Source organism: Coturnix japonica, chromosome 1 (assembly GCF_054131305.1).
Source record: "Coturnix japonica strain WE chromosome 1, WE-NBRP24, whole genome shotgun sequence".
NCBI lineage: Eukaryota > Metazoa > Chordata > Aves > Galliformes > Phasianidae > Coturnix > Coturnix japonica.
Window position 1 is genome coordinate 60,371,929 of NC_140663.1, and position 20,895 is coordinate 60,392,823.

General features: G+C 48.4%; 2 long non-coding RNA genes across 2 annotated transcripts; one reads left to right on the forward strand and one right to left on the reverse strand.

Moving 5' to 3' along the window:
• Positions 1-32: 32 nt before the first annotated feature.
• Positions 33-7,590, forward strand: LOC146762448 (uncharacterized). Its single transcript, XR_014944094.1, has 2 exons — positions 33-160; positions 6,049-7,590. It is a non-coding gene; the product is annotated as an uncharacterized LOC146762448 (long non-coding RNA).
• Positions 7,591-15,062: 7,472 nt separating this feature from the next.
• LOC146762449 (uncharacterized) lies at positions 15,063-20,866 on the reverse strand. The gene is made up of 3 exons (XR_014944097.1): positions 20,778-20,866; positions 16,359-16,500; positions 15,063-15,211 (listed from the first exon to the last, which is right to left on the reverse strand). It is a non-coding gene; the product is annotated as an uncharacterized LOC146762449 (long non-coding RNA).
• Positions 20,867-20,895: the final 29 nt, after the last annotated feature.

The following is a 20,895-nucleotide window of genomic DNA, read 5'->3' on the forward strand; positions in this document are numbered from 1 at the left end:
GCCCCAGTCCTCCCCGGTATTTGAACCGAGGAGGAGGCTGAACAAATATGGAAAACATTCGGAGAGGCCGTCAGGGCTTGGAAATGCCACATATAGCCTGGAGAAGAGGGGGATTCAAGGGGGGTAGCCAACTGCCAACGCGCCGGCGCTGCAGAGGATGGTGAGCATGGGGTCGGGGGCACACATGCATGGGATGGGAGCTGTGACATGGGAGCCGGGTCCTGGTCCTGTCCCTGCAGAGCTGGGAAGGAAGGGAGCTGCAGCACAAGAAGCGCAGAGCCCATCCATGTGTGCAGTGCTGGAGGGGGTGACGGTAGGTGCAGGGGTCATTGGGGAGCAGTCTGCCCCGTGGGGAGGCCAGGCACCCTCTCAAGGGAAGACCGTGGGAAGCACGAGGCGGCCGTGCTTAGCTCACGCCAGAGGAATTACACCAAAGCTTAGGGGTAAGCAGGTGCTTAAATGCTTTGCTGGAGCAGGGCCCAGGGGTGTGCAGCCTGCTGCGTGGAGCCAGCCGCTGCACGTGATGCAGACCAGCCTGTGCTGCCCATGCGGGGCCTCTGCCTGGAAGGCAGTGCGGGGACAACAACAGGGACAACAAGGCAGGGACAACATGGCTCCTACTGCTGCCCCATCAAAAACACCAGGAGTGTTGCGGCAGGGCAGCCTGCACTGGCAGGAGAAAGGCACAGGGATGGGAGAAATGGCCAGCAAAGGTGCTTTGGAGTGGCTCAGGAGAGTAACCAAAATATGAGGAGAGGATCTTTGGCACGCCAAGAGCATCAAGGAAGCCTTTTCTTTGACATATTGGCAATGCCTTCTGAGAAACTGCTCTATTTCCAGCTCTTTATGGCATTTAACAGCAATGAACTGCGCCTTCTGTATTAATAAATTATGATGTCACTTTGTTTTATGGGTTAAGCGATATCCTCTGCAGTTATTTATCCTACTGAACGTATGAAAGAAAAGTAGAAACAAAGTGATTCCAGGCACTTCTCGCACACATAACTCTCACCCTACATCCAGAGAGCTAGATTAAGATTCATTGTTCAAAAAAGCAAAATGAAAAGAAAGCAGGGGTGGAAAAAAAAAAAAAAAAAAAAGGAGAAAACCCTCCTCCTTAGTAGTGTTGTGTACTGTACTCTGTATTCATAGCCCCTGACCAAGACATTTTGTCACCATCATCGGTGTGATAAAACATGCTCATGGTAGCTCGCACTTGCTGGTACACCTTGTCCCTACACAGAATCCACTCATAAGTGTACTTAAGCACATCTTTGAGTGGGGTGAGCTGTGTGAGGAACATCACTGGGGGAAGAGAGAAGTGGTGCAGAGGAGAACACACATTCCCGATGCCCAGCTTAATGCACTCTCGCCCTCCCCCCTTTTTTAACTATTAGAATTAAATTAAGTTAAATTTTCCCTTTCTTCTGAAGGCCTCCATTCCCCTAGTCCTATGCTCCAGGTCTTTACCAAGTTTTTTGCTCCAGGAAAGCCTAAGCACTGCTTCTAGCATCTGGCTTTGTACTGGCAACTAGATTTATGATTGTTGTCTTCCAAAAGGGACCAAATTCCAGCCTCCCAAGCCCCTTTCAGAACCCCAAGATACAGTGGTGTCCAAAGTCCTTCACCAGTAGAAGCCAAGACCACTCTGGTAGATCAGCTTCTTTAGGACAGCTCTGGGACTCTGATGGATGCTAATTAGCTGCTAATAAAGGCAGTCACTTGATATTGTAAAGGAAAAAAATACATGTAGCATGCTTAAAACTGTAAATGCCATACCTAATCTCTGTAGCAATTACATATTACATAGAGAAAAATTTGGGAACAAACACACTGGAAAACACTGGGGATGGAGATGGTGTTTTGAAATGGTTAAACTGTGCATACAAGAGGGAATAAAGGTCCTTTTACCATAGCTGGCCTTCCCTGCAGAGCCAAGCGTGCATATCTTACATGCTGGGAAGTTTAATGGGGATGGAGGGAAGCGGCGGATGCAGGATTGATCTTCCATAATTATGATCTGAACCAGATTACATTTTCTGATTCCACTTGGCATTAACAATCGAGGATAAAACAGCTGTGAAGGAATTCACAGCACCAGATAGCAATGAGAAATTAAAAGAATTACTTTTTCAGAAACTGAAAGATGAAATGAGGACACTGGAATAACACTAAATTTTCCAGAGTAATATATCTTCCGGATGTCACTTGGATTTTCTCGGCAACACGAGAATAATCATTACCCTTTTATGCCCGAAGGCCCTGATTAAGTATGTTCTTAAATTAAGCACATGCTTGAATACCCTTCCTGGATGAGGATGTTTTCTGATTCCAGCTCAGCCACCATCTCTCATGTGGCACGCAGTTGTAATTTCGGTGTCCTTTACTCAAAATGAGTCATCTGGCGTAGCTTTTCCACAGCCAGGCACGATCTGTTGTGAAGCACCGCCTGCTCCTGCTCTCTCCTCTGCCTAACGGCAGGACACACCGGGTGACACTGACAAGTCCGACAGCGCACACAATGTCAGGCACAGAAATGGCAGGACCTGGCCACGGCTTCATGATGACACAGTCTTTCCTATTCCTTCTCCCGCCCGCGAGCCCACGCAGCACTGCATGGGGCACCGCGAGCCTTGGAGTTTGCTCTGCTGTGATTTTTACATGGGAAACAGGGGGAGGTGGTGAGGCTCGGGCCATACAGACACACACACACACACACTCTCCTGTGTGGCATTTGTGCCGCTATCTCCTCAAGGAGGAGTGCCAGTCAGTGCTGCAGCATGCACACCAGGAGCAGCATCGTTTGGGAGATGGAAGGCATTGCGCTGGCCATGTTGCCCCAGGACTAAGGGCCTTGCCCAGAGAGCAGCCCTGCAGCACAGCGCCTAGCTGAGCTGACATGCCATCGGGCACCCAGAGCCCAGCACGGCCGCTGTCTGCTAAGTAGCAGGGAAACAGAGGGTTCCCTGTCTCAAATAAATGATGAAAGGTCCTTCCTAAAAGCAGACACATAAAGTCAGCCACTGTGCTTTCCAAAAGCCAGTGCCCATTGACAGCAGGTAATAATAATATCTGGCTCTTGAAAGCGCAATTACATAAAAGACACCGCCAATTAGAAACGGGTCTGACACACGCAATTCAGTCTAGCTTCTGACATGGACATTTTTAAAGTTCAGGGTCAGCCGGAGGTGAGGCTTGTTTTCAGCACGCTCCTTTGAGGCCGGTTCTCGTCTCTTCTTGTCTCCGCTGGCTCAGCCGCGAGTGCTGGGTTGGACCAGGTGACCTCCTGAGGTCTAAGCCAACTAAATTATTCTTCACGTGTGCTCTATGTGCCCTTCTGGCATCACTAGGAGTTTGACTGGCGCGTGAAGCACTCCAGATTCACAGGACAAACAGATGGATATGAAAAGTGGTAGAGGAGATGTTTCATGTGAGGTTACTCCACACGGCGGCCATGTATTTAACAGCCTTGCAGGCCCCAGCCACCACACGTGACCACCAGGTAAACCTGTGTGTACAGAAGAAATCAGTCCTCACAGATGGCAGATAAATCATGCCCTGCAGCCCCCACAGAGGCTGTGCCACACCAATTTAACTTCCTCCATTTTTGCTTTTGCCGAAGCTCCCTCAGGTGCCCTGTGCCTGCAGCTCCTCATCTCCAGCTGAGCCCCTCCAGTGCCCCTGGCATCTACAGGGGTCTCCCATAGAAAACATTCCAGTAGCTACACTTTCTATAATAACCTCACTGTTTCTGTTTCACCGCCTACTCTTGCTGTAGTTCCTTTGGAGTGGAAGTCATGTTTATTATGTTTCTGAATGAGGCTTGCAGTGGGGTCCTCGAGAGCTGAAGCTGCCAGTCGCTAAGAATCAGGATGGAGAAATAAGAGGCAAGAAATGGCAATACAACAAGACATCGGGTTAAGCCAGCCGCTGCAGCTCAGCAGATATATATTTCCTTGCTTCAGCAAGCATTTATACCAACCTGGAGTCCTTCTCATCTTCCTGAGCAGAGCAAAGGGGGTTGAAGATGAGGTAAAGTGAGTTTGTAAACACTGTGCCCTCTCCAAAGCTGGTCTTTCGTCAAAGTGTATTCATAGAGGCTATTGTCTGTCAAAACACATTAATGAGATGTAACGGTCATTAGTCCTTCTCACCGGGTGTTGATTATTACTTGCTTAAAGGGAGGCAAATCCTCTTATTCATGCTCCGGCCATGGATAATGATTAGGTCTGCTCCTGGAAGTGCTCACGGGGATGCACACACACATACACGCAACCAGGCTCAGGCGTGACGTGGGGTGGTGGGGGAAGGATAGGGGCTCCTGCTCACACTTCTTATTAACAGGGAGGATTAAATAGTGATGCTTGACCCTGCAGGAGAGAAAAAGAAGCTTCTGCAGCAGGACCATGCTTGTCACTTGAAGCCAAGGGCCACCCAGCCCCTTCCACGTCCCAAGGAGGCTGGTGCTGTCACAAGGATGGCCAGAAGCCCTGTGATGGCATCACCTCTGGGATGGGGCAACCTACAGTGCTGCTGGCTCAGCCTTCCCATGGCATCTCCTGCTATTCTCTTCTGCCAACAGAGAGCTTCGGTGTTTCAGTACCTCTGGTTTATTTTATAGCCATACAAATTTGGGTTTTTATTCTTAAGCCTGGTGACTTATATAATGCTGCAACTGCAGGAATAGGAGCTTTGGGTGTAGGACTGAATGTGTCTCTGTTCAGGGACAAGATGAACTGAAAAAGAAAGGCAAAATACAGCTCTCTGCATTCAGATCTCTGGTCTGGCACCTTAGAGCTGGGAGTCCACAGACAGAAAGGACAGCAAGAAAACCTTCCCATTGCAACAATGATATTTAAAATCAAGCCGATACTCAACTCTGGCTTTGCTCATTCTGACAGCGTGGGTGGGACGCACAGCCGGGATAGAGGGATCAGTCGGTGTGGGAGACTGGGAGTTCCTCTGCATGGCAGGGGGTGCCAAGCGTGCTCAGCTTGTCCCATGCAGTCAGTGCTTTGTAGTCAAACTAGAAAGTCCTTTTTTCAAGAGGCACATGAAAAATAAAGTGCTTCTGAATTGGTGTTACACTACAGGCAGCTGTAACAAGGTGCTCTCTCCACAGATCTGGGACAAACTTTGTGGCGCATATGCATATGTATCTCATTTTTCAGACGTTCTGGCACTCACAGACACTCAGGGCTCTGTTTCTGCAGCTGGCTCAAGGTCCCACGCTGGCACTTGGGCAGTCTCACTGAGTTATTCATTGCTCCAACTGTACTTCAAGGTTTGACGTGCTCAAAGACACTGCAAGTTGTCTGGAACAGATATTTACATCTTACAGAAGGCATAGTCTGACCGAGGGACCCAGCCTGTGTTCCCAGATAGTTTGCTGACAAGGTCTCTGTCTTCTAGAAGCAAATGGCTGTGATCTTCCTCCAGCCAAACCCTGTGCTAAGGTCTGTCTTTCCTCAGAGTCAATTTTGGAGCCATGAATCATAGAATCATAAAATGGTTTGGGTTGGAAGCAACCTTTAAGATCATCTGGTTCCAACCCCCTGCTATATGCAGGGACACCTCCCTCTAGATTGGGTTGCTCAAAGCCCCATCCAGCCTGGCCTCAAATGCTTCCAGGGAGGGGTCATCTACAACCTCACACTGGGCAATCTGTTCCAGTGTCTCACCACCCTTGCAGTAAAGAACTTCTTCCTAATCTCTAGTCTAACTCTACACTCCTGAAGAACCTTCACACTGAAGTTGACATCTTCAGTCCAACCAAAATTAGTGACACCAGTGTGGGCAAGATTTCCGCCTAGCTCATGGCTGGTTGTAAAATGGAGACTGTGATCTTACCTGGAGACTGGAGAACATAATATATCAGTCTCCTCCTGAGTTTATCCTACAAACTATGGCGTGCTATAGACTTCTGCCTCACAACATGCTGGAGGGACTCTCATCTGTATCCATTTTCTTTCTGCACTGCTGCATTGATGCAAACCATCTATAAATCACCTCTACTAAAAAGTCAAATTTTTCCACTCTTTTTTGTAGGTAACAGAAGATTATGGACTCAATGTCTGCCCATCTCTCCCCCGAAGCAGTCGCCTACACTTGTTCCACTCTCCACCTTTCCTCAGGCTGGGTTTTCCTCCAAACAGCAATAACAGCACAGTCTGGTGTACTCAGACCGGTGATCCTCTATGTGAAAGGTTTTATGAGGACATCATAGGTCTTCCAGAATGACTGCTTGTGCTCCACCAGATGCTGAAGAATATTCCCTCCCATCCAAAGTGACTCTGAGCCTCATATTTCCTTGGCTTAGCATTGTTATGAAATGTCAGGGCTTCACAACTATTTTGACTCTCTTTTGCAATGTGCCCAAGGGAACTCAACCTCTGTTAAAGCACTGATTCTGTCCAGCAGGCCCTACAGACTTGCATCACTTCTCATTCTGGAAGAAACTCAGCCATCACTGCAGGGTAGCTGAGACATAGAAATGTGAGGGCTGAAAGCGAGATGTGCTGTTTCTGGAGGGCAGTTGCTAGTGGAACTATATGAGGCCAACTTGGGGACTCTTCTCAGTCAGTATTTGTCTGTCACACAAAAGAGGGAGGGGTGCATCATGAAATTTCCTGGTGGCACACAAATGTGAGCACTTGTCAATACACAAGAGGCTCCAGCCTATCAAGCAGGAAGAACTGCCTGACCTTGAGGATGGGAACAATGAGAATAGGACAAAACCCAGTTGTGCCAAATGTAAGGTTTGGCACGAAAGGTTCAAGTGTTGGAATTTCTCTGGGAAAATAAGATGTCAGTGACAGACTCAAGCACATCGACTGATCACAGAATTAATATGAAACAGCAAAGTGACACAGCCGTGAAAAGGTACATATAATACAGGCTGCACTGCAGACTTCCAACAGAGCTTGAAATGGATTAATGACAGGGAGCAAGTTCTGGTGGACCTTGTAAGGAGGCTATGTACGGTTTTCTTCACCTCTGCTTGAGAAAGATGAATTGTGGATGCAGTAAGCATAACCAGCTGTTGGTGGGCTGCTTGGTGGGGGGCTAGAGACCCTACTTAACAGTGGAAAATTAGACAGGATTGGTTCATTCAACCTGACAAAATTAGAGGTTAGAGAGGACACGCTAGGTCTATAAATACCTTGTGTTAAACTTAAAACAATGTTGGCAGGAGGACAAATGGATACAAATTGGCCATGAGTGTGTTTAGCTTGGAAATCAGAAGATCTCTAACCATTGGAGCAGCGAGGTTGGAGAGCAGCATGAGACATAAAACTTGCTTGGAGGCAGGGCAGTATCAGTTGTTGAATTACACCATTTGACATGGCTGCCCGAGATGATCTGCTGATCCAGGAAGGGCCTTCCCTTCCAAATTCTGGTTGCAGGCAGGCTTTCTGCTCCTGATCGCTCATGCGGAAGCCCTAAATCAGCCACATGAGCACGCAAGGCTCTCAGTCCCCTGCAAAGCTCTTGTAAGGTCTTGGCTTAATCTAACTCGTTATTTGTTAGTGGCAATTATTTAGATTTCATGCATTTCTTACAGAATAAACTGGAGGGTTACATCAGTAACCAGGTCTGTGTGTTTGCTTTTATTTGTTTATTTATTTTTTTAGTTAATACTTTGTACTTATATAGCATCTTTCATCTTTCAAAGTGCTTTACATACATTAATTATTTAACTCTCGCCGTACCCTCTTTGATCATGGCAAGTATTATGATGCTCAGTTTACAAGTGGGGAAAGCAAATGCAAAAGAACAAATTCTTGCTGCTGGGCTCATCCCACCAAGATAGATGAGGATTCATTGCTCTAATGGGTGGATGGTCTCAGGCAAGGAAAGGTTATGAGGTGTGCACAGGGTCAGCAGGCAGTGCAACAGTGGGGACAGGGCCATGATTGGTGTCCCTGTTTGTTGCAGGGGAGTTGGACTCAGTGGCCTTCAGTGGTCCCTTCCAACTGTAAGGGTTCTATGATTCTACGATGTAAGCCTTCCTGATACGCTGGTTGCAAAGAGGTGACAGAGTGGGGATGTAAGGGAGGACTTTGTATGGGGCTGGATGTGGGATGCTGGACAAACTACAGAGGACCAGAAAGAGCTGAGTATAGACAACCTAGGAAACATGGTTAGTGGGCACGGTGGGGATGGGCTGGCAGTTGGACTTCATGATCTTAGAGGTCTTTTCCAACCTTAACAATTCTATAATTCTATGATTCTAAGGCATCTCGAACAAAGCAAGGTGGATAAGACCCAAATAAGAGGAATAAACTCAAATGCTTAAAAGTAGTGAATGAATTAAAGCTGACATTGATCTGTGCAGACAAGCGTTCACTGAAGGGATTTGTGTACTCCCTTTCAGTTAAAATAATAATAATAATAATAAATAAATATATATATATATTGAATGTTTATGGAGGTTTTCAGGGTAACAGTTGGAGTCCAATTTGAAGATTCTATTGATAAATAACTAAACATTTCATATTGCAAATTCATGTATTGATGATACTTATCTGTTTAGATTGCTGTGATGATTACCTTGGGAGTGCTGCAGGTGCACTCTGCCTTGCTCCAAACTGAAGCCGCATGTTCCTGCCACCTTTTTCACAACCTGTAAAGGACACTGCTGTCTTATGGAGTGGTCTGCTAGGCAGAGCAGGAGCCTGGGAAACAGCACACTTGGGATCAAGCATTCATTCTACCAGTGGTTTGGTGTCTGACGTCGCACAGGCATAGCAGCTCAGCTCCAGCAGCCAGTGCCAAGAATGGGAGTAAAAAGACTGAGATACTGATTTCAGCAGATATTGACTCATTTTATGGCCAAGAAAATGCTTTTTAGTGCTACCTCTCTGCCCAGCTTTATAGGACATCCCAGCTTGTGGCTCGAGCTGCCCCTGTGCTCCCCTATGTCAGATAGAATTGTAGCACAGCTGCTTTTGGGTGAGGGAAAAGGGTGAAAGGGCTTGAATTTGGTCACATTTTTGCTTTACCAAATATTTTTCCTGTTACTGCCAGCATGAATTCCTGGAGAAGAAAAATGACTAAGGTTTTCCAATTTCATGGTCATTTTGATATGCTAAATGGTGCCAAGAGAGTTAGTGGGAAATTAGCAGAGTTCAAATCCCCACAGAACGTGGAAATTGCAGCTAAAATAGTGCTGCTAAATATTAGTAATTAGGAAAAGTGATTTTGAAGTGTAGCATTTTAATTAGCTGCAAACTCTGCTCACTTTGCATCAGTGTTACCCACAGAATTGACTACACCTAAGACAGTTAAGCTTCTCAGCTGCACAAATCCCTTGGGCATCCATGGGTAATAATCATGAGACACAGGGGGATGCACACTAAATAAAATGAAAGCTGCTTTAATGAAACAAGACTGAAATCTTCTAATAAGCATGGAAGATTCAAAGATATGGTGGCCGCAACTCTCTTGTGCTGTCACTTGCTCCCTCCTGCCTTCGTTGCTCTGCATTTCTTAGTGTTAATTTTTTCATCATCCATTCCTTAATGGGCTTATTTGTGTTAAATCAGGGCCCTTTCTGACCCCACTCCCTCACCCTGGTGAGTTGGATCAAGGTCTGTCCAAGGCCACGTGGGCCATTTGTGACTCATGCTACCTGAGTCCAGGTGAGCACCCTTACAGTAAGGTCATTCATTCCTGTGTGTGCACATCCTTCACATGTGGAGGAATTAATAACATTAGAAGTAGTATACAGTGGGAACTTTGGTTGCCCGCTCACGTAGCACTGTTACTGTTAAAACTCTTGGATGTATTTACTTTATAAATATCGGTAGACAGGGGTGTTGGTATAGGCAATGATGACAGAGAGACTGGCACATTAAATGCTTGCCATGGGGTGAGTGTATGTGATATGATGCTGAGCATCCCTGTGCCACCCCATGGTTCACACAGCACAGAGTTGGGCCCCTTCTGCTCAAGCTTGCAAGTTCACAGACATCCACATAAAAGCCAGGAGCTAATGGCAAATGTTGGGCCTCAGTCCTAAACATTTCTTTCATGCCGCTGCTGCACAAGCAACAAGAGTATTGCTCTTAGGATCTGCATCGACAGTAAGATTTGTAACATTTTAACTGATTTCAAACGCTTCCAGTTCAAGTTCAATATTGAAAAAAGTAACAAAAGATATCAATACGCTGTAACCAAGACGATGTGAAACTTCAGATGGGAAGGCCAGCTTCATCCCTGTGTGGGATGAAGAAAGTAGCGATAGATGTATATCTCTTAAATGTCATTCAGAAAGTGGATTGAAATTGCGCAGGTCAGTTCAATCCTAGCACCTCTAAACCTCCCAGTATTTAACTGTACAGATACGATCATCTCTAACCTAACTTTCTAGGTGCAGTGTTTCAAAATCCCACCATATTATACTGTATTGACAGCCCTGTTGCTAATTGGCGGGGCAGTAAAACCCTGCTAACCCAACATCATCATGCAGCAAGCTAGAGATGCCTCGTCTGCCTTTTCCCTCTCTGCATTTAAGTCAGGCTGGTCTCGCTCTTGCTGTGCAAATCCAGGGTGGCCAAAGGACTGCTTCACTCAGTGCCAGCCTGCGCTGAGCCACAGCTGCCACCAATGGCCACTAGGACCTTTGCCCATCATTTGGCCAAGTGGCCTCCTTGGCATGGTGGATACACAGCCTGGTGACCACAGGCAAGCTGTGGCTTCTTTACCTTTCCTTCAGGATTTATAATGTGACAGAGTGGAGCAAATTTGCCCATGGAAAATGAAAAGCAAATGCCTGACACAAAATCTGGCCCTCTTGCACAGCAGGGGTGTGCTGGAACTGTTCAGAGAAAAGGTCACCAGAAACACTGAGCATTTGGCATGGTGTGAAACAGCTTCTCCTGCCCCTGCCTCTTGCACATGGTGCCAGGAGTTGGCCAAACCAGACTGCTTGAATTTTTCCCTCAAAAAAGTCAGCCAGAGGCAGACATCTAGCATGGAAAACATCACCTCTAAACAATTGGCAAAGTTATAGTTGACTGAAAGTGGGGTCTTTTAATGGGATGTGTAGAATAACTAACTTGAGAAGAAAGCATCCCCACCACAGCTGCCTATCCTGTCTTTGTAGCTGACTGTAAAGGGTGTACAAATGCTGCCCATTTTTAGTGCTTTTTCAGCTGCAGTATATTCACCCAGCCTTAAAATGATGTCAGTGGTATCTCTGACTGTCTGTCACCCGCCTCCTGCCAGCACAGGCCATCTCACATAGGCACAGGCATGGGTAGTCATGTCCTTGGACATTCAGTGCATCAAACCATGAGCTACAACTACAATGTAAAAGGAAAAACAATCTTTTATCTCACGAATCCCTAAGTAGCACAGATTTGCTGCACAGGGGTGTCCTCTGCAGCAGCAGCAGTGTTTTTGGCAGCTCCCTGCTAGCTTCACATGATCACAAGGACCCAGGAGATCACCTCTGGGCAGGTACAGTGAGTCCACAGCTGTGTTGGGAACTCTTGCACGACTGACTTTTACTCTCACTGACACCTTCAAAGTTATGCTGTCAACTGAGCCCTCGCTCCCATTGCTCTTCAAGTGGCATAACACCAGATCTGTGATAGATTTTGTCTCTCTGATCATTTTAATTGCTCTCTCAGTTGCTCTTCTACACCAGCTCCTCCTTTTGCATTCATTCTGCCAGCCAGCACTGTAAGAGTAGACCCACCTCCATCTGCTTTATGGATCACAAATGGGGCTCCTGAGGTACATTTTTCAACTGCAAAATAAGGTTTCTGGTGCAAGTACAACTGTTTAAAATTAAGTTAGCCATCCTGGCACTTACAGGTCAATGGCCTTAGTGGGGCAAGAAGCCTACTGGGAGGCATGGGAGTGGTGAGTGGGGAGGTCTGGCCTTGTGAGAAAACAAGATGGTAGAAAGAGTGGCCAGAACCTGGCTGAGGACCCCACCGTAAGTCTTGGCCCAGATCACAGTAATGATTTCGAGTCTTATTAGTATCACAGCTGAAACGGCTCCTTATGTATGGTGCTGTCTATAGTGTGACTCTCTTTGCATAGATCTCAAAATAACTAATCCTACATCTGCAGTCCTGGTGAGCTAACAGTATGGATACCCAGGAGGACAGAACATTCTGTCAATCCTGCTCAAGATGATGGGAAAGCTCTTGTACAATAATGGACGGGGATATTAGAAAAGTCGGTGTTGACTGACCAATATGGAGAGGAGACAGCAAAGCCCAAGGGAAGGAGGCTCAAGAAAGTCCAAATTATTGCTCAGTAGAAGGGAAAGAGGATGTTTGATTTGATTTTAAGAAATGAGCATTGAATGGCTGGAGGAATGGGGATGCGTTCAGCAGCATATCACAAGACTGGGACTCACTGCTGTAGGAGACTGCTGAAATGTTCAGGTGATCTGAAACAATGTGTAGACATTTATATGGGCAGTGAGCATGGCTTATCTCTCTTGAGGTAATAATGCAGAAGGGGTGGGAAATACACCAGAGTTCTTCAGGTGACATTCCAAGTGATAAATGCCTAAGTCTAGGAATATTTTTTTTCCTATAAGCAAGTTACAACTGGCCATTGTGTCTTCCCTGTTCTGATTTTGGGGCACTCGGCAGTTGGGTACCTTCAGAGACAAGACAAGGGAGCAAAAGAACTGTGAGCCTGGATCCAAGGCAGCAATCCCTGCACTCCTGTGTCCTGCTGTGTGAGAAAGCATGTGAGGAATGATAATTCCCTTTGGAAGTGTGACCCAGATTGTGGCAGGCATTTGCTTTCCTGGTTCCTGCATCCACTTCACCTCTCCTGCTTACACACAGAAACACCTGCAAGCAAGCAGGTTTATTATCCTCACTGAGAGCCTGAGCTCTGCAATACTTTTGGAAGTATCCACAAAGGAAACCGAAAAGTAAAAAGGAGGAAAAAACGCATCGATGTGATATGTCAGCTTATCCGTACCAAACAAACTTGCTGAAAGAAAAATCAACTGTCACTATAAAATCTGACATTAAGTTCCTCAAATCACAGCCCTTAATCAGGAAGCAATACTTGAAGAGGAACAAAGAGAATCTATGATGAAAAATCAGGACAGTTGAGCGCTAGGCTCAGCGGGACTAACTGCATGACAATATGGATAAGAATGATAATTGCATTATCTTAGCCTGAAATGGATAGCCAGAGCTGAGTTTTTTTGGTCAGCTGGATTTTTGTAATGTCTTCGTTTGCTTTCTAAGCAAACTTGGAAGGAGAATTAAAACTGTATTAGGGCACATCCGTCTATTCTCTTAAAGGGATAGGACACTGAAGAAGTTCGTCCTAGAACTGCTTAGAGGTTTTGAAGTGAACGGGCTCAGGTTGGTGAAACCATGGGTCCCTTCCTGGTCCTTTCAAGGTAAAATGAACAGGAGGAGGTGATGGTAACTCAAGGATGCAGAATGACCCCACTCCAGCATCCCACTGCCGACCCCACACAGCCAGGACCTCCTGTGGCACCTGGTGGGAATTGATGGGGGCTGTGGGGTACTCCACACAGATGGGGTACTCATCTGGGGGCTCCAGATGAGGGAAACAGCACCAGTTGCATTCGGGACATGAGTCTCACTAGTGAACCCTGCTTTGTTGGAGCAGAAATATGCCCTCAGCTGAAGCCCAGAGCAGGGACACAAGTGATGCAAGAGAAATGTGAACACCAGAGGAATAGTTTGCAAACCTGGTGCTGCCCTACATGCAGAATCCACTGTATGTGGACAGTGTTATGTGTCTTGGTGGGGCCAGAAAGTCTGCAAGACAGTGCTTCTCAGGGCAGGAGCAGTGAGCCACATAGCGTGGTCAGCACTAGAAGCTGGCAGAAGAAGCAAGGGCTTCTTCATCCTCAAGTGCAAACCTGATGTCTCTGTGCAAAGGGGAACAACTTGCTTTTACCTGTCCTACCCAAAACAAGCAGGACATAAATCCCTACAGCAGTAGACCAGGCAGCCTCACAGCCGCCCTCCAGCCCTCAAAGCAGTGCCATTGAGCCCCTGTTGCTAGCTTGATATGAGGTCAGTATACCAGCTTTGAACACCTTGACTCTGGTGAAAAAGTGTTGGAAAGGCATTTTCAGCCTCCGACCGCTTGCGACACCAACCACCATTGCCTTTCAGTGGCTGCTTTTATTCGCCTTCCTCCCAGCTTAAATAAACAAGAAGCAGGTTAAAAACAAACTCCTGGCCCCGTCCCCTTCCTGAGCTGGCTGTTCCATCGCCGCTTCCTGCCCTGTGCGCAAGCTTCCTCCTCCCAAGGAAAGAGGCACTGGCCAGAGCTGCCTGCGGTGGGGCTACGCGGCCTACCTGGCTCTGACACCCGCGCCCAGCCCACCCCCATCGCCTTGCTGGGAGCTCACAGGCATGGCCACCCCAGCTGTCCCAGGGCACAGGGACAGCTGTTGACACTGGCTGCATGTTCTGGGGCTTCTCCATCTCCACTATGCTGGGCAAAAGTGTTGCTCACTCCTTACTCACCTTCTCCAGGGGGAGATTTTGTTTCACTTGCAACCCATCAGGAGCACAGAAACATTGCGCTATGGGCTGCTGGCTCAAGAGATTTTGCTTTTGGGAGCTGTCATGTGTCCCATGCTCCCTCATCCCTGCAATGAGGGGCACCAGCTCACCCTGGCCTGAGGTCACCCTGTAGCAGCGGGCTCCTGGGGATGTCGAAATGTTTCACATGGATGATTTTGCCTCACAGCACCCCTTGTGATTGGTGTTCTCCACTCCTGCCATTTGAAATGCTCAGAAACAGATAAAAAGGTGCCAAGCTGTGCAGTGAGAGGCTGCACTAGGCAGCTCCTCCTGCCCCTGGCTCCACGCTTTTTTGGCTAGGCCCAGGTGTTTTTCTCATCGGAGCATCTGATATTTGGTTTTCTGTGCACACTAAGGAGCTTTATGTCCATCACAGTGCTGCTAAAACATGCCACTGTCTGGTGTTGGCAACAGCATTCTGACTGGGGCTTTAAAGCACTACAGATAAGTTATGTGTCATTTTCCTTTTAAATTAAAATGGATCACACAGAACTCAAGTAAAACTGATAGCAGCACTTTCATTTTATTTCATCCTATTTCCCCTTTATGACCAATTTTACCCTAATAATCAAAGCGTTGATTGCAGATCCCTAAGGCACACAGGACCAAGCTGGAAGGGGTCACTAGCTTCTGCATTGCCTGCATTTCATCTGCCAAACAGAGGCACAAGTTGGGTAATGAATGGTAACAAATAATCCAGACCAGTATTCCCTCTCTGTGCTGAGAAAGCCTCCACTTCCTAGTATGCCTGAACTCTACAGGCATGGAGATTTGAAACATGATGGGTTCTGGCACCCACTGATGATGCCAGTGTTACAGGGTGGTCAAAACCCAGAGGAGCATTGGTTTGGGCTATACTGAACAAAGATGCTTAAAACACAACAACAACAAAAGAACATGGAATATCATATTAATTCACATAAAAGGGCAAGTAGTAAAAATATAAGCTCATTCTGCAGGATGGGAAGCAAGAGAAAACTTACATGGGGCTGACTGGGAAAACCTGTATGAAAACCCTCGTCCCACAAAATAGGCACAGTAAATACTCTGGCTTTAACCAAAATGATGAGAGTGGGCTATGCATTCATCCCAAGGCTTTGAAAGGACTGGGATACGCTGGGTCTTACCACTTGATGTAGTAGAGAAGCCCTGTCAACTGTAAGTCTGCAAAAAGCATCCCACCAACCCCAACCCTTCAGGCTGCAGTCACATGGAGATGTTTCAGGGATCTCGGCCGCCTCACAGATCTGCTGCATTGTTCTGGATTCAGTGTTTCTCCCTTGGGCCTTATGCAATCCTCCCATACCTCCTAGGACTTGGAGGGAGATGTCTTTCACTTGGACATCTGGCACTGGTGCCCTATTAGACAAGCTTTGGGGCATTTTGTGAAATAGTCTGCAGCTCCCAGAAGCTGCTTCAGTCAGAAACACAAAAACATCAGGCAATGCAGACCATTAATGAAATGACTGTCAGACATTACTTCATGGTGTCTCACCATGTTTCTGTGGGACCATTATTTGTTAGAGGCACTAATCTCCTGCATGTTATTTTCTACAGCCTTCGTTGATCTTGCCAATAGGATCTTTCCCATAGCTTAGCTAAGGTTTGGTTTTTTGTTTTTTTTTTTTTTTTGAAATGTATGGACTCCAGGTACAATCCAGAATATCTGTCCATTTTAAAATACTAAAAACCATTATTTTCCCACTCTGGGCATCACTTAACAAGGTTCTCCACTGGTTGTTTGCATGCGCTGTGACTTCTAGGCAGGAATTCATCTTTAGCTCCTAATTGACTCACCATGATCAGAGTGCCTTTCTCTTGGTGCTTGAAAGATACACATCGTTGTACTCCAGAGGTATATCTTGTTGGAGGGCAATTTCCCAGCTCACTTTACAGCTACTGAGATACTTTCTGGGAAGCATCCTCCAGCACTGCATGGCTGTAAGAGAGCAAACAAGCATCTCCTACTCTGTGTCCATCCTCTCGAAGAATCAACTCTTCCATTATTTCCCACCCACGATATCACTTGCATTTAGCCCTGGATCATCTCCCTGTAAGTATCACCACTACTCCTTTTGTGCCCAGATGTGTAGTTCAGTGTGTGGCTGCAAAGCTGCCCTTTTACTTAATGCTTGAACAAATTCCATTTGGGATGCACAGTCTGCCCTTACTATAGTGTTTCTCCTGTGCAGCCACCAACAGAACTTACATGCAAGCTGAACCAAGAAGTGCACTGCTTGAAACTGCTAAAACTCATTGAGTTGGCCACTGAAATGCTTTCCCTCTGTCACACTTCCTGTACAAGGGTTTTGCAATGTTAACAAATCTACAAACAAACCTTCCATAACATAAGCAGAGTCCTACCAACCCATACCTCCGCGAGTGGCAGGGGAGTGGGCCAGCTCCACAAAGTCTCAGGGCTTTTATTTTTGTTTCAGTGGAAATTCCCCATCACCAGCTGTCTAACAGAGGTAACTGGCGGTCTTTTGGAACAGCTCCCTTTCCTTTGGGACCAGTTACAGGCTGCCAGCCTTGAGCTTATCTCCAGCCATGTGTAACTGCACTTACCACTTCTCGTTCAAAGGTCTCAGTGTGCACCCATAATTAGCCCAAGCGCAGTGGGCCTCCTGAAAGGCTGAGGCCACTCAAGGCCTCCTGATGGCGTGCCGTGCCATCCCTTCATCACAGCAGCCAAGCTGGCGCTTTATGTAAGCCCCCAGCATCACTGAATCACCAGCTGATCAGGCTGTGCTGAGGAAGCAATTTTCCCTGACCTCCAGCTCCGCTTCTGCCTGCCAATACACAGCGTTGTGCTGCTTTGGGAATGCCCAAGCCGAACCCAGCAGCAGAATCTAAGATCTCATCATTCACAAACACAGCTTCTCTGCAGTGAATTCGAAGGGTGGCTGTTTCACTTGTTCCTTGTTACTGCTCCTGTAAAGCACCCAGCAGGCAGGCGGGATCATTTATATTTCACGCCCACAGGATTCTTGAGGTTTCAGATCTCTCACAGCTGGGCTGGAAGCAGCCCCGCGCTGTGACCACCTTTAATTGTACTGTCCCAGGAAGCAGGACAGCTTTTCACTGCAGACCAGCTACCTGCAGATAGGTTGCCCAGTCAAGGCACAACTCTAAGGAGAATTTCCAAAGTGACTGGCACAAGGCCCAGCTCCTGGTGTTTATGGTGCAGTGAGGTACCCCCCACCACACGTTACGGGGTACCCCTGAGGTAGGTAGGTGGTAGCATCCCACTTACCTTCACATCTGACTTTTTGCTCCAGTGCCTGTTTACAGGCTGACTTCCCCAGGACTGGATATGCCCCTGCTCTCCTGTCACCACCAGCCACCTTGAGCTGACCGGCTCAACCAGCATTAGCCCAATTGCTGCTCTGGTTTGCCTAGCCTGGTGGGGTTTGGGCCATTTCTGCTAATATCACCCATTGCACATGGCCTAGGAGTGCCTCTGTGATCAGCCTCTCCCTTTTTTAAAACATTTTGTCCAATCATGGATCCAGATCTTTGCTCTCCTAGGCTGGACCCAGCCCCATTTCTGCAGCCACTTGGGGGCCTTCATCTACTGCTGCACATCGTGTCTTCACTCCCTGCCACTTTCCCACATCAGGTTTATGTCTGCCTCAGAATTCAGCTGTGTGTTTGCATGGCTGCTCTCTCCCTCATTTTACAGACATCAGGTATGTGTGTGGCACTGAAATGAAAGGTCTCTTCTCTGTGTGAGCCACAGGGCAGCACTGACAGGATAAACCATCTCACCAGCCCCATGCTCTACTGCAACCAGAGATGTAAGCACCTTGTGAAGTGCTACTGCCTCTCACAGCATCTTTGGTTTCCCATTAAATACAGATATTGCCTCTGGTTCAGGAAGCTTCTGCACCAAAACCTGTTGGGCTGGAGAGCTTTCATTACATGCACGCCCTGCTCCCCAGGGCTCTCCTACCAGGCTCCAGGGCAGCCAGACCATCTTCTGACCCACCTCAGGTTTTTATGTGTTCTCATGTCATTTTTTCCCCCAGTCTCATTCTGGTTATCCCATGATTGAAAATCTATGAGTAGGCTGACATCCAATGTACAGTGGCAGTCTTTATTACTACCTTGTTACTCAAGCAAAGTGCTGCAGATCCTCTCCAGGTTCAGTTAGAATCTCGTTTTGCCTTGTTTTGTAGCACGTGGTAGACCAGCTCTCTAATTCCACGGCTGTTTCCATGTCACACACCCAGTCTAGACAACTCCATCTCCTTTTTCCCTTTCTTCCCTGAAGGCAAGCATCCAGTGCCACAGGAGCTGGAGCAACCAAGCTGGCCCCTAGGCACTGCACCTCATGCTGTGGTTATGGACTGCACTGAGCACACCTCCCAAGCTATTCCCCAAGAGATGGCATTCACACAGAGCCAGCAGGGACGGGCAGTCTGATTCCTTCTTCCCAGACTGCAAATGGTGGTGAACACTTGGCGTTAGGTGATGTTCTGGCCAGCCCTTGTCTCCAGCAGGAGGCTGTTTTTTCCTGTGGTGACCTACAAGCCTTTGATTTCCTTTTCTGAGTGATTTTTCAGTGTCTTAACTCTTTGCTGTGGTTTGCTCTGGCTCAGAAGTTGGCCAAAGCTTTTCTTGTGCTTCTTATTTTCTGGAAAGCAGTTTCTTTCCACGCTGGTCATGCTGCTGATCACCTCTTTGATCCATCTTGCCATTTTAAACTGGGAACCTTCCAGGAGGATTTCACACTCTCTGGACACTGGAGCCTTTTATCCTTGTCTGCAGGTGACCTCTTATAAACCTCTCTTAGAAGTTTCCAGATGTTGCTTGAACTCCTTGAGCAGACCCTCCAGCTGTCTCAGATCACGGTTTGCATCTTTTTGATCATTTTCGATGTCTGTTCCCGCCGGGTTTCAGAGGAATCCCACACGCAGGATTTCTCCTCTTGCAACCTACGTCTCGCTCCGAACATTGTTTCCTCAGTTTGAAGGTTTGCAGGTTGTCCCAGGAGGAACAAAGCTGGCGAAGATGCTGTGGAGATGCTCCAGGTGCTGCACAACGACGTGCTCCAGAATCATCCTCCCGCTCTCCACTCCCACCTATGAGTTACAGAGAGCATGCAGAGCCATTCCCTTGCCCACAGGAGGGCTCCTGGAGGCAGCTATCTTTTCATTCACAGTTCTGCCTCCCCTTGAGCCAGCGCTCCCCAAAACTTTTCCACGGGCTTTCACTCAGGGCTGAGCTCCATCTTGCATCTGAGCTGCACCTGAGGTTTCCTCGATGCTTTCCAGCCAGGAGGAGAGGACTTGCTTTCTCCTGTAGCTCCACCTCGAGTGCCCAAACGGGTGCTTGCCTCGGGACAAGCGATCCCACGCGGTATGGCTGAGCGCTGCCGGCGATGCCCGAGCTCCGCCGGTCCCGTCCGTTCTCCCAGGGGAGCAGCCCCGCATCCCGCTCATCCGCTGCCGTTCCTCTCTGCCGTCGCTCTCCCGGCCGCCCAACGGGAGCCCGCGAACCTCTCCCCTGGGCATTCCCAAATATAACCTACAACACGGGAACACGGCTCACGCAGCCCCAGTTTATTTTTAGCTCCCCCCCTTTCGTTGCTCCGACAGTGTGAAAATGTCACCGGGTTAACGGGGCTGAAGGTGCCCTCGGTGCCGCCCGCACCCTGCCCGGCAGCGGGAGCCTCTCGAACCTCCTCGGTCTCCCGCACTCAGCCGCCGCTCGCCCGGCTCCCTTGGGAGCGGGTCCGGTCTCCCACCTCCCTGGGGGCTGTTGCGGGGCAGAGCCCGGGCCGGCCAGTGAGGAGCACGTTGCCGGCCCTGTGCCGCCCCGGGAGGGGAGGGGGAGAGAGCCGAGGTGCCGCCGCGGGGGGCGGATGCCCGGAGCCGGCGCCGCCTGCACGTGCGGGGCTGCGTGCGGGACGCGACCACAAGCGGTCATGGCTCGGCTCAGCACCTGCGGGGGGTGTGAGCCAACGGGGGGGGGAAGGGGGGGCGTACGGGGACGTGCAGCGTCCGGCAGGGGGAGGCGGGGGTTCCCCATAGGGGAGCAGCTGTGCCTTACGGGGAGGGTGGTCGGCCACCCGAGTGGAGACAAGAGCGGAGATTAAAGGACGTGGAGACTGAAGTCAATTTAAGAATAAAAACAAACAAAACGTTTAAAAAGACAGAAATCGGGAAAAGCACGAGAGCGTTACGTGAATAGAAGTGGAAATAAACACACCGCTAGAATCCAGCACACATCCAGCAGCGCCGGCAGCCGCCCGGGATCGCCGCTCTCCGGCAGGGCGGCCCGGGGACCCCCCCACCCCGCCGCCCTCCGAGGGCTCCCCGCGGGTCCC